This window comes from Mesoplodon mirus, assembly GCF_964341445.2.
Source record: "Mesoplodon mirus genome assembly, chromosome: 10".
In the NCBI taxonomy this organism is placed as follows: Eukaryota; Metazoa; Chordata; class Mammalia; order Artiodactyla; family Ziphiidae; genus Mesoplodon; species Mesoplodon mirus.
The window spans coordinates 28,670,461-28,682,841 of NC_138986.1; the positions used below are offsets into that span (position 1 = coordinate 28,670,461).

The 12,381-nt window shown below is 38.8% G+C and overlaps 1 protein-coding gene across 1 annotated transcript in view; it reads left to right on the plus strand.

Annotated features, from left to right (window-relative positions):
* ALDH8A1 (aldehyde dehydrogenase 8 family member A1) overlaps positions 1–12,381 on the plus strand; it is a 459,215-nt gene that overhangs the window by 135,786 nt on the left and 311,048 nt on the right. The gene's annotated exons all lie outside the window — the stretch shown is intronic.

Genomic DNA, 12,381 nt, shown 5'->3' on the forward strand with positions numbered 1-12,381 from the left:
ACAATGCACCTTCCTGTTTTTGTAAGATTTCTCTCTCTCTCTCACACGCACACACACAAACACACTTGCTGTCATTTCTAATCTCATATTAAAATTCATAAAAACAAAGAATGGCAGTCTTCAAACAAAACTGAATTATGATACAACACATTTGGATGAAACAATTTTAATTTTAAATTAGATTTCTTTTATCTATATTTTTTTAAGGAGAGAGAGTTTGCCATATGTAGGAAATTTCAAACATTCGAAAAGAATAGGAAAACATGTGTGACAAAATTAGCAGACGATCTTGACTTTTGACTATTTTCTACATCAAAAAATAAAATCAATAAATATTTTTGCTTAAGATTACAAAAATATTTAGCCATGTATATCACTCGAGATAATTTCTGGTAGTAGCTTTTTCTGAGACATCCTCAGATGACGGTACTACCTTCATGGAGGTGGGTAGAGAAATTGAGGATCAGAGAGAGTATAGAACAAACCTATAGCTTTCATTTGGGAATCCTTCTGGGTGAGGATGGAGTGGGAGTGATATATATATATATATATATATATATATATATATATATATATATATATATGTATATGTATACACACACACACTAAGATTGTATTGCAAGTTCAACTGAATTTTGTTCTAGTCATACTGCTGCTCATATATCCATTAGTGCTTACTTAATAGCATCATAATTAACTGTTTTCTCTTCTACTGGATTGCAAATTCTTTGCAGAATGGTGCATCGGTGTGGGATGGGGTGGAGGGCCTGGGTGGCAAAATTGTAGTTAATTCAGTATTGTGTTGCCTGGGCTGAGTCTGGTTTGGTACGTAGTGGGTACTCAATGAATGTTTGAATAAATAATTGAATAGATGATTGAATGAGAGATATTTTGAGTGACTTGAAAATACCTTTGTTTTTTGTTTTTTGTTTTGGCTGTGCTGCGTGGCACATGGGATCTTAATTCCCAGACCAGGGATGGAACCCGCACACCCTGCACTGGAAGCTCGGAGTCTTAACCACTGGACTGCCAGGGAAGTCCCGAAAATACCTTGTTCTTGAAATGAATAAAAAACAGCATGCTTTCTGTTTTCTGTTTCCCTCAATAGGTAATTGGTCTATGGTTGGCTTAGGTAAGGTTGGTAGCAGCCCACTGCATGCCAGGACTGGGACGTCTTGTAACCAACTTGCTTCTGAAAGTGGTCTGAAGTGGGTGGTAAACACTATAAGACCAAATACCAACAGTGCTGTAAGCCAATGGGTACCATTAAGAAGGGAGGGGGTAGAAAGCTTTGAGGAAATTTAATAATAAAATTCAAGATTACCATCAACTTTATTGACTCGAAACTCAAGATGTTTATAATTTTCAAAAAAGCTTTTCTTGGCCAATTGTATCCTGACAGTTGAGCACATAGCAGTAAAATGGATAATTAAGATTACTGGGAGAATAAAAGTCGCATGTAGGGTTATTACATTAGAACTTCTTGAATGAGTAATGTACTCACAGAGATAAGCTTTATTGCAGAAAACTGATTAACAAGTTTATCGTCTGTATAGTAGATGTTCTTGTTGAACGCTGAGGTTACTGGAAAATAAGATGGAAAGGACATTCAAAATATGTTCTCGTTCACATTCCTTGATTAAATCGTGTTTGTCTCAAATCCTTATATGTGGATAAGAAATGTCTGGTAACTTCCCCTTCTATATCTTGAGATGCAAGCATTTTCTCCTCACGGGCTTAGTCAGTATCATTTTGGAGTACTGTATAACTTATTTTGAATAAGTTTATCTTCTTCAGCTGTAAACTATTAGCTCTAAATCGTTGCAGATCACATTTTGGGACAAAAGAAAAAAGAATGAAGAAATGAAACAAATGTAGGATGTAGATAATCTTTCACAAGTATCATTCTTTCAAGTCAGGCATTTTTAATGGGTTTGTCAGTGAAAATTAATTCCTAAGACATTTCTATATTTCCAAATCCCCCCTATCCAGTGGGTATCAGATTTGGGCCGTCTCCAAGAACAGGACAGCCAAAATGTCTATGATGGTACGCTTCAATGAAGAGTTGAGTAGAAAGCTGTGACTATTCCCTCTCAGAGCATAGGACTAAAGGTATGGCTGGTAGTCCATACTCTTGGGAGAAGTACCTACAGCTTAACTTCCTCTGCTGAACTTTTTCATATCATCAGATTTGCTACACAGTGTTTGTTGATTGTCTCCCAGTGGCACAGGAAAAATGTGAGTAGTGGTGACAAGAAGCCCAATTAATTGTGTTAAGCCTCATCTTATATACGATATGTGATAATGAGCTATGGAGTAGTGGAAAGAACACCATCCTTGAAGAAGATCAGGGCTCTGACCCTACCTCTGCCACCTGGAAATCTTTGTAAGTCCCTTGGACACTCTGAGACTCAGTTTCTCCACCTGTTCTACCAGCCATAGGACTATTAGGAACATTAAATGAGATAGCCTATATACAGTTGCCTTGTGAAATGTAAAAAGTTGTGTAAGTATAAGGTATTATTTTTCCAAGTTATACTGAGTCTTAAAAGGCTACATAAGAATTTTTTACTAAATTAAAAACATCCTAAATTTCCTCTTTTTTATTTTTTTGCGGTACACGGGCCTCTCACTGTCGTGGCCTCTCCCGTTGCAGAACACAGGCTCTGGACGCGCAGGCTCAGCGGCCATGGCTCACGGGCCCAGCCGCTCCGTGGTATGTGGGATCCTCCCGGACCGGGGCATGAACCCACGTCCCCTCCATTGGCAGGCGGACTCTCAACCACTGCGCCACCAGGGAAGCCCCTAAATTTCCTCTTTTTGACACATCTATTTTACCTTAAAGAAGATTCCTTGGTTATCTGGTTAGAAAATTTTCAACGTAGAATGAGAATATTTTTATTTCTCTCGGGTTTTACAATCATCGTGTGAGAAATGTCTTCCTGGGCCCTTTTCACAACCCAATAGAACTGGACAAGGAACCAGAGGGCCTGGGTCTGTGACCAAATCCATCATTAACTGTATGACTTTGGCAGGTCCTATCACCTCTCTGAGCTTGTTTCCCAAACAATAAAACAATAGGAATAGTGCTACTTGACTTCCTTATCTCACAGAATTATTGTGGAAAGCAAATGAGAAAATGGTTGTAGACCACTTAGTAAGTGCTAATAAAATTCTGCTCAAACACAGCATTCTACATTATTCCTCTGACATTACTAATAATAGTTTGCTATAATATAAATGGACTTGACTATAATAAGAATGGCTTTTCATTTTGGGAGTATGTTTTCCAAATGTACAGTTAAATGAAACTATTATATCTATGTTTGCATGCAAGGCCAGCAAGAAATGGCACTAAAATAAATAACATCTTAGCTTTAGAGAAGTAGTTATTCAAATGGAAGTGGAATGCATTATGGCAAAATATTAGAAGATGGACCATTAGCTGCTTGGTTATTATTGCTAAAAATAGTTTTTTTCTGTAAATAAAATTATCTCAGTATTATAAGCAATCATTTTCAAACTTTAGAGCAACTTGGTGTAGTTTACTTTGTTTGATACAACCTAAGATGAAATGAAAGAGAATAAATTCCCCAGAAAAATCCAAACAACTAATACAAATAAGTTAGCACCATACTCCACCTATTGAAGCTTATGACATCTCTTTAATTTCCTGAGTAACTGACTCAAATCACCATTCGAAAGGCTCCTCAGGGCCTTGGATTATCCAGTAAATCAGATAATTCATAAGTAAATATCTAATTTTCTTTGTGCTATGCTGATATGGCTTCTCAGGTGAAATTAGTTTCAGAACAAAGAAAGATTCACACAGAAGGAACAGCACATAAGGAAAATGATTTTTTCCCCACATAATCTGGGCCTTTGACATTTTCATTTTACAAAGAAAAACCATTTAGTAAATCAAAATTACATATTCATCATCTCTCTCCCTTGTGTGCCTCTAAAACAGTTTACTGCCAAAGTGTCTTTAGGTAATAGGCTGATATGTTCTGTGTAAATATATATCATTAGCAAAAAAAGCTATGCATCATATGCTATTGGGCACACTGCCATTGAATAGGTTCCATTGGACTCTGTAGGAAAGAGCCATAAGCAATATCAGAATGTTCTGAACACTTAACAGGGAACCAAGTGGAATGTTAAGTAAAAGGAATGGCTCATTTGGAATGTGCCAGTTTATACCAGTTCAGTTCTGGAACAAGAGTGAGTTATTTTCCTTCTTATCAACTAAGCACTCTTTCCAATCTCTCTCTCTTTAATAGGCAGCACTAGGTGTGAAGACTTCATCCATCCATCACCTTGTGCCATCAGTGGTCATGAAGAAAGATCAGCTAACAGCTCACAAGTAGTACAGACTTCAAGAAAGACAGTAGAGCCGTGCTGTTGGCAAAGCAGGGATTCTTTCACTGAGCCCTAAGAGGAGTTATGAAAACAACCCTGGCAACCTGAGGTTGAAATTTTCAAACTCAGGGCAGATTGTGGCCATGAGGTAACAGCCTTTTGCCGGTAATAACTTACCGTTGGCATTTGAGGGAGATACAAATAAACGTGGTTAGACAAAATAGACAAAAAAACATGGATATGTATGTGTGTATGGCTGATTCACTTTGCTGTGCACCTGAAACTAGCACAGCATTATGAATCAACTGTACTCCAATAAAAATTTTAAAAAATACTCTTTGGTTATGATTATACAAATGTGAAAGCCATAGAACTGATTGAACCTCTGACCACTCTGTGGGAGAGAAAATTAAATATAACATTTAGGTTACCAAAGAATTGAATAAATAACTGGGACTCACTTGTATGTGGCAAAATCTGTCAACAAGCACTAAACTTGCCATCAAGCGAGTTCTCAGCCTGTATTTCCGACTCTAAACTGCCTATAAAATAAAGATGACATAGTATAGATTCAATGAAGCCAGAAGTAGGCCAAAGAACTCTCCATGTGATAGACCCTGCACAGGATTTGTCATTTAGATTCCATTTGATGGTGATTCTTGACCCCAAGGACTCCTAAGTGAAGAAATGCAATCATATTCTGTTACTTTCTTCCTTGTCTTTGCTCAGTCTTTATCTTGGCAAGGGCTCACTAAAAGTAGTCCAGGAATTTAGCTAATTCATTTAATTTGAGACAATTGAAATTATAGCTTTAGTTTAAAGTCCCAAATATTTGTTAAAATCCTATGGTACCTACGTCAAGTGAAGCTTCACTATGAAATACTGAAGATGGCCTTTGGCCCCTCTGGTCACCTCACTTAAGGTTCTGTTGGGGAAATTCCTTTGCTCTGTCTTGAAATTTCTGTGTCAGCACTTCTGTTTAGCAATGCTTCTCAGACTTTCATGTGCATACAAATCATCTGAGGACTTTGTTAAAACATAGATTGCAAGTAAATAAGATAAGTAAGGATGGGGCCTGAGCTTTTACATTTCCAAGAAGCTTCCAGAGGACCATGTTGGCCCAAGGATAGACTTTGAGTAGAAAGGCACTAAACTTTGGCCTTTTCTACACCACTTACTCCACCCATGGGAGGAAGCCTGATTTATCTAACTGGTGAGATAGCAGGAATCTGCCATCTACTCACCAGTGATCCTCCCATAAAGGGGCAGAGGCCCCTTGCTGCATATGGCAGCCTCTTTTGTCTCCTTCCTTTGCAACTGCCCTGCCAAAGAATGGAAGTTTTCTTCTCCATTTGGCAAAGCTCCTGGGCAGTTCCTGCCTGTGGGGGGCCGGAAATGAACACCTGGACCTGTTGTAGATGGTTCTGGAAAGTCAGGGGGCCTGGTAAGGCTGCATTTTAGGAAGTCCCTTTGACATTGGTCCAAATATTATTCTAAATCCAGCTCCATCAGCAATAAAATTGACATTCTGATCTTTCATTTGAATCCTCTGTATGTTTCTCAGTTTGTTCTAAACCTAGTAGGGAAGGGAGGGTAATTAATTGGTCCTTTAAATTCTAGCAAATGCTATAGAAACCCTGGCCTCCTGATACAGGAGCTCATCATGGCTTCTAGGATATCAGAGGGTAGTTATCTTTTGCATGGGATCTTCAGCTTCTTTTCCCCTAAATGTCAAGGAGAAGACAAGGATGAGAGTTGTTTTGAATAAGGTTTTAAAAATGAGGTCACCTGTCCTGCTGTTGCTGGGCTTCTTACATATTCAGAACCTGTTGAGCAGGTTTAGGTCCCCTTAGAATGCTGGAATTCAGATGAAAGGAGAAGCCTGTTTTACCTATGGACTCCCTGGGAAAGCCCTAGTGCTCAGAGCAGCACAGGTGTCAGGCTTCTTCCTAAGAGAACAGGATGCCATTTTAAGGAGGTTAGAGACTCCAAGAGCTAAACTGTAACAACAATGGCTCAAGTTTTGTTTAATTCTATTCCACTGAGTCTCCCATTTGGACACCTTGTAGTACCCAATTACTCCTCCACCAGCTTGAAAATTTGCCTGTCACTCAGCCTCACATGGTGACATTGCCTTTAACCCTTGTCTGACATGAAGTCTAGACCCTCAGGCTACCACTGAAAAATCATCCAGTTCTGTGTTCTCTTTTATGGGAACTGGATTTGTGGCATATTTGAAAGTACGATGGCTACAGTGACAGACCCAAGATTCAAATATCATCCCTGTCTATTATTAGCTGGATGCTTTAGAGTCTAGGGCTTGTTTAACCTCTCTGAGCTCTAATTTATTCATCTAAGAAGTGAGAAAAAATATTTACAGTTAAATGGGATAGCATAATAAAGTATCTGGCCTAGAGTAGACACCCAATAAATGGTGGCTACTACTATTAATATTGTAACATTTTTACTCAACCTTGCCTTGTGCTGTTCTCCAAGCTCTGGGAGAGCTTGACGTCCAACATCCACTTCCTGCCATAATCCATGGGAAAACATGTATACACACATGCATTGCCTGAATTCAATTGCTTACTATTTTTTTATTTTTTATTCTTTTATTATTATTTTTTTTGCTGTATGCAGGCCTCTCACTGTTGTGGCCTCTCCCGTTGCGGAGCACAGGCTCCGGACGCGCAGGCTCAGCGGCCATGGCTCACGGGCCCAGCTGCTCCACGGCATGTGGGATCCTCCTGGACCGGGGCACGAACCCGTATCCCCTGCATCGGCAGGCGGACTCTCAACCACTGCACCAGCAGGGAAACCCCAATTGCTTACTATTCTTAACATCAACCTATAAAAAATAAAGTCAAGTAGTAATGTGCCTCAAAATAATACGTACATGTCAGGGAGGAAGAAATTTTCCTCTACTCTTCTAGAGTCTTTTGTCTGGGGTAAGACTTAAATTGGCATGAGACAGATTAACAGGAGAACATCAAACAAAAATTTAATAACATGTATACATGGGAGAGACCCAGGAAAACTGAGTAATTTGCCAAAATGGCTGAAATCCTCACCTTTTGTCTTCAGCTAAGGACAAAAGAGGATGTTGGGGGTAGTGGTTTGAGACTTTAAGGGGGAGGAAGGCTATTCACATGAAGATAGAAAAGGAAATGTTTGGGAAACAAATGTTTGCTTCACCACACAGAGACAATGGGACACAGAGTGGACTCTCTGATCTCTGGGCCCTGCCGAGTTTCCCCACCACACCCGGCCCATATTCTTTGCAGACATCTCTGGTGATGGCTCTATTCTGGAACAGGCTCTCTTTCTAAATTTTTTTTAGGCAGGTAGGGAGAATGTCAAATTTTCTTCTTGAGTCCTTTGGGCCTTAATTTTTTTTTTTTTTTTTCGGTACACGGGCCTCTCACAGTTGTGGCCTCTCCCGTTGCAGAGCACAGGCTCCAGACGCGCAGGCTCAGCGGCCATGGCTCACGGGCCCAGCCGCTCTGCGGCATGTGGGATCTTCTCAGACTGGGGCACGAACCCGTGTCCCCTGAATCGGCAGGTGGACTCAACCACTGCGCCACCAGGGAAGCCCTGGGCCTTAATTTTTTTCAGCTCAAAATAGTCTGCATGCCAAAGAGATATTTTGGCGTGGCAAGTTTTGCTCGCCTATGTACACAATTTAGGATTATCTGTTATGTTAATGGTTCTACTGATCTGTTTCATTTTCTTGATATTTTAAGTAGAGTAAATATATGGCAAGGTGTCTCTGAAGACTTAACATTTGAGGTTAAGAGGAATTCTCTGAGGAACTTCCCTGGCGGTCCAGTGGTTAAGACTCCATGCTTCCACTGCAGGGGGCAAGGGTTCGATCCCTGGTGTGGGAGCTAAGATCCCACGTGCCGCAGAGCATGGCCAAAAAAATAAAAATAAAAATGACAGATAAGGGAATTCACCTACCAGATTATTTAAATTCTTCCATACTAAGAGATAGCAGATACTCAAGCTTGGAAACAGCATGCTACCTCTTATGAGTGAAAACATGAGGAAGTTATTAAGAACATTAAAATGTGACCTGACAGGTTTCATAGTAATATGCAAAGTAGTGTGTTACAGTGAGAAACATCCTCCTTTTCCTTCTTTAAATGCCCATAAGGAAGGCACATAACCAGTTTCTCAAACTCCTTACTTGTTTAAAGTTCTTTGACAACATTTTGCTGCTGTCCCATCTTCATGGAAAAGAACACCCATGGGAACCAATGATAGCACTCACTTTTAAAGACCTTCTGGTCAGCAAATATAAATCATTATAACCACGCAGAGCCAAAGCTCTGATTTCATAGAAAATCAAGAGGTACATATATTTAGCAAGTTTTCTTTTTGGAGATGGGGATGGTGAGGGTGATGCCATTTGATAAAGATCATACTGACTATAAAAATTTGAACTGTTGAAGAAATCCTTTTTTAAAAATTATTTGATCAAGAAAATGATTTTTTCAATGTTTATTTATTTTATTTATTCATTTGGCTGTGCCAGGTCTTAGGTGTGGTACTCGGGAGCTTTTAGTTACAGCATGTGGGATCTAGTTCCCTGACCAGGGATCAAACCTGGGCCCCCTGCATTGGGAGTGCAACGTCTTAACTGCTGGACCACTCGGAAAGTCCCAAGAAAATGATTTTTTAAAAAGAGGAATTGATTTAAGATAATTTGGCAATTGACAGAAATGTATATTCCTTCAAGGCAGGACTCTTTATTTGTTTTGTTCTCTATATATACCAAATGCCTAGAACAGTACCTGACAATTAGCAGGGTTTAATAGATATTTGCTGAATGAACTCATGTACCAATTTTTTTTATATGTGACCAGTCATGCTATTAAGTCATCAAAGGAAGAAATTATTATTGATTAATCATCTTAGGACAAAGAGCATTTACTGTTTCTTCACTTGCCAAATTGATGGCTTTTTTTTTTCTTACCTTTTTCTTAAAAAGCAAAAAGAAAAGAGGAAATTTCCATTTTCACCAGTGTGACCATTCATTCCTTTAAATGAAGAGAAATATGAGAACACACTCAAATAAGTTCAAACCTAATTGCAACTCAACTCTGTCTTGCTCTTGGAATAGGATAAGTCAAGAAAGTCAGCTCATAGCCTCTGCTCCAACAGTGATTCAGGGATCTAGGCAGCTTTCACTTTGAAACTGTCATTTTTGAGGGCTTTACTTCTAGCCACATGGGGAGCAGAGAGGAGTGTGGACATCTCACAAACACTTTAATTGCCTTGGACCAGCAGGGACCTACCCCTTCAACTCATACCCCCATTGGTGGGGACTCAGCCATATCATTTTCTCCTCACTGCAAAGGTGGCTGGGAAAAGTAATGAATACTGTCTCTTCCATGGTATCAATAGCTTAGCAGTGCAGATTTGATGTTGCTCTGTAGTTTAAAATATAAATTGTTACATTTTAGAGGGGGAATCTGATAGTGGGCAAGGAGAGAGTCTGTCATTTGCATATACTGGTATATTCTATTTTTTCAGCCAACTGAAAAATGATTCCAAGATTTTTATTCTCAACAGATTGGCATTTCTTTTGGTCCTGTTTAAATGCATCCCTTCCAATGGGCTAGTGGTTTATTATCAGCTTCCATTGTTTTTCCTGTTTTTCCTCTACTTTTATTAACAGAGTAAGTGCTTTGATTTCCTTGACCCTGGTTTCAACCAGCCATACTGGCATGTGGTCTGGACAAATGTGTCATTAATTTTCTTTAACTGATCCTGGAACTTGGCTAATTATATTTTTATAGTAGATGTATTTTTACCTCCAGAATATGGAATGAGAAACTGAAAACGTTTTACTCAGCAATTCAAGAGAACATTCAAAAGTTAATAAACAAAAAATGACAGCAAGAACAGCAACAAGAGCAAACAATTCTTTGTCCTTGAAGGCATGAGATCAGAGCACACCTTTCCTGGTGCTCAACTGTCTGTTTTTCTTGGTATAGATTTCAGAGAATTGTTTGAGTGGTTTTGTAACTTGTATCTGTCCAAGTCTTGAACTATGGTTTTATAGGTTGCTTTGTCTTTTTATCAACCAGAAAACATTTTTATGTATTAATGGAGCTGATTTGCAACAGTGATTAAATATATTTCCTCATCCTAGGCTAAAATTCTGATCAAAACCTTATGTGATTATCACCCTTTCACCATATGTATAGTCTCAGAGATTGTGTAAAGAAGCATTTGGAGCCTGTTGGATAATCCCTAAGATCTAGAGAATCTGATTCACACAGGAAACTTTCCATAAGTTATCTGGAAATAATCAATGGCCCAAAATATAAGGGTAAACTGCCAGATTCTCTTCTTACCTCTCAGCAGATGGCATCAAGATTTCTCTCATTTTCATGATATTATTTTGGCATTCCAAGTCCAAGGGCAATTTTTGATATAAGAATTCTGGCTTTAAATTTCCTGGCTATTTTCTTGTTTTAGAAAATTTAGAGCCTTGGATATTTAGTGCTATCTCTTTGGGTTTTATTTTGAATATCTCCTAGATGACTTTGTACAAGTATTTTGAGTTAGATGCACGTCTACATGTAAGAAACTTGCTGACTTTCACATTTCCTCACTTTTTTTTTAAAGTCAGCACAGTATCTACTTCTAGAGATTTCCTTAATATAGTCTGTGTATTCTCTGTACTGAGCTTTCCTGTATTTTAGACTATGTATCACAAGCTATTGAAAAGACAAAGGAATAATTGTGGATCCTACAATCTGGAATCTCCAGGGACCTAACAATTGGGAACATTTACTTCTCTCACCCTCAGAATAGTGATGGTAGAAAGAACAGAAACTGAGAAACAATGTGACAAATTTAACATAGAAATGTGTTATGAAGATCTGATAAAAATGAGTAGAAAAAATTGAGAGTTGTTAACTTGAAATATGTTAAATAACAAGGCATACGAATCTATTTGGAAAGTTTTTGCCTCAGTGGTAATAGATTTTTGGTGTGCTAAACACAATTTTCTTTTTAGGCAGAGGACAGGAGATGGAAGGGAGGCCAGTGAGTGCAAGGGGAAGGAAGGTTAGACCTGATTAATTTCTAAGCAATATAAAGATTGTTGTCTTGTTGTCAGCCTGTTTCTCTTAATCTAATTTCAGCTGTCACCAAACAACATATATATTATATGTTTCATTGTGTGTTAGTCAAGCCTAATTTACTTTATTGACTAGGAGGCAAGTGGTAAACATGCTGGTCCCCTACACCAAGTCTATTTTATCTATCTTCTGCAGTAAAAGAATTCCATGCTTTTGCTTGGAATGGCAATGTGCCCAGAATTCCTTGCAACTAGTGGTGGTCATATGACCCACTTTTGGCCAATGGAATGTTAGAGAAGTCTACTAGTGGAGCTTCCAGGAAATAAAACCGTACTTTTTCTAATAAAAGGGGAGATGTGTCTATTGTCCTTTGCCCTTTCCCCTTCCTCCTGCCTGGAATGAGAACTTTATACCTGAAGGTGCAGTAGCCATTCTGTGATCATAAAGACAAAGGTCACATGCTAAGGGTGACAAAGTATGGTATAGGAGGAGCTTGTTTCCCTGAACAATTTCTTAGTCCTGGACTGTCCATCTTTAGTGTCCTTGTAAAATGAGATCTATAGCCTTCTGTTTGTTTAAGCTCTGGTTGGTTTCTCTTTCATGCAGCCAAATGCAATCCTAAATGACTCAGCTTAATTTGACAGTGTTTTTGTAAGTTCTGCAATAGGATCCTTTCTGCTACTTCCATGGGGAGACTAGAGGCCAACTGTTCTATTGTCTGCCTTTATCTGTGCATAGAATTGGCATTACCAATACACAAAGGCTAAAGTTATCAAGAGGGGTATCTCCTCTCTGATAGCTGAAACAGTTGACAGGAAGAAATGAAAATGAAATGCTTTTTGTTTGATCATCTTTCCTGCCCTCAATCCCCCTTAATTGCTATTTTGGAAACTGTTTTGGAATGTACTCCTTCCCTGTTCTT